Genomic DNA, 1,522 nt, shown 5'->3' with positions numbered 1-1,522 from the left:
CCCAAATTTTCTATTACGAACCATACTTTGTAAGCGGGCCAAAATATTATTTTTAAAAGAATGATCTGTCCAGGACAGGGATTGCGTCCTTTTTCGCTTGGCTGTGACAAGGATAGCACACTGTGTACACTCAGCGCTGAACAATAAATCAGCCTGAGGATTTCCTTTCCTCACACGCATCCTTCCCTAGCAATTTCCTCTTGTGTTTAGTGCGGATTCCATCAATAGCACGTCGTTTCCTAGGCCATAAGTTTGGCAAGTAAATCATACTAAACTCTACATACCTTTAGAAGCAAAATTCAACACATCTGAATCACCATTTAACGGAGTCTTTCATAAAGAGAAATTAGAAAGAAATTTCACTAATTGGGACGAAATTTAAACTAAAACTATGAATTTTGATTCAGGTAGCATCAGATCACCTTTGGATATTGGAGAATATTTCCAAAATCCAGATTATATACACTATCCCAGGACGCAAATCTGAATTTAGAGCCGGAGCTGTACTGCTTTCTAGCAACATGACCTTGGATAAATTCTCTACCCTTCAGTTTCCATAGATATGAAATAAGAATTTTTTTTTTTTTCCCTGAGAAAGAGTCTCGCTCTGTCGCCCAGGCTGGAGTGCAGTGGTGCTATCTGGGCTCACTGCAAGCTCCACCTCCTGGGTTCACACCATCCTCCTGCCTCCACACCATTCTGCCTCAGCCTCCTGAGTAGTTGGGACTACAAGCGCCCCCCACCACGCCTGGCTAATTTTTTTTTTTTTTTTTTTTTTTTTTTTTTTTAGTAGAGATGGGGTTTCACCATGTTAGCCAGAATGGTCTCAATCTCCTGACCTGGTGATCTGCCCACCTCGGCCTCCCAAAATGCTGGGATTACAGGCGTGAGCACCACGTCTGGCCATAAGAAGTAATTTCTAACTAATAGGGTTGTTGTCAGGATCAAATGATACAAGGTCTTGCTATTCAAAATGCAGCCTGTGGACAAGTTCACCTTGAACTTGTCAGCACTGTAGCCATTTGGCCGCTACTCTCATACTGAATGAACCAGAACCTGAATTTTAAGATCTCCATATCCCCTGTATCTCCATCAAAACCTAAGAAGCACTGATACAATGCATAGAATGTGTGGTGCCTGATAATAAGAGCTCAGTAAATATTACCCAATAGTAGCCACTTTTCATTCACAAGTGGCAACAATGACCAAATATTCTATTTCACTTCTCTATATATAATATAATATATGACTTCAAAACATAATGCTTCTCAAATATAGTAAACCACAGAGCTGATAGAACGGCAACAGGAAAATATATGGAAGGCCTAAAAGAAAAGGAGGTTAGTGGAGACACGGGATTCTTCACGTAAACAAGGAGCTAAGTGCCAATAGGTGACTCATGTGGAAGACATTTAAGTGTCAGAAATTGGTGCAATAAAAATGCAATGGGCTTCTCACCTGAGTTATCCTTACTAAAGGAAAAAATTGCAGTCTTTTCCCTTTACTTTTTTTTTTTTTTTTT

This window comes from Mandrillus leucophaeus, unplaced genomic scaffold (assembly GCF_000951045.1).
Source record: "Mandrillus leucophaeus isolate KB7577 unplaced genomic scaffold, Mleu.le_1.0 Scaffold861, whole genome shotgun sequence".
Lineage (NCBI taxonomy): Eukaryota > Metazoa > Chordata > Mammalia > Primates > Cercopithecidae > Mandrillus > Mandrillus leucophaeus.
This window is presented reverse-complemented; position numbering follows the sequence as displayed.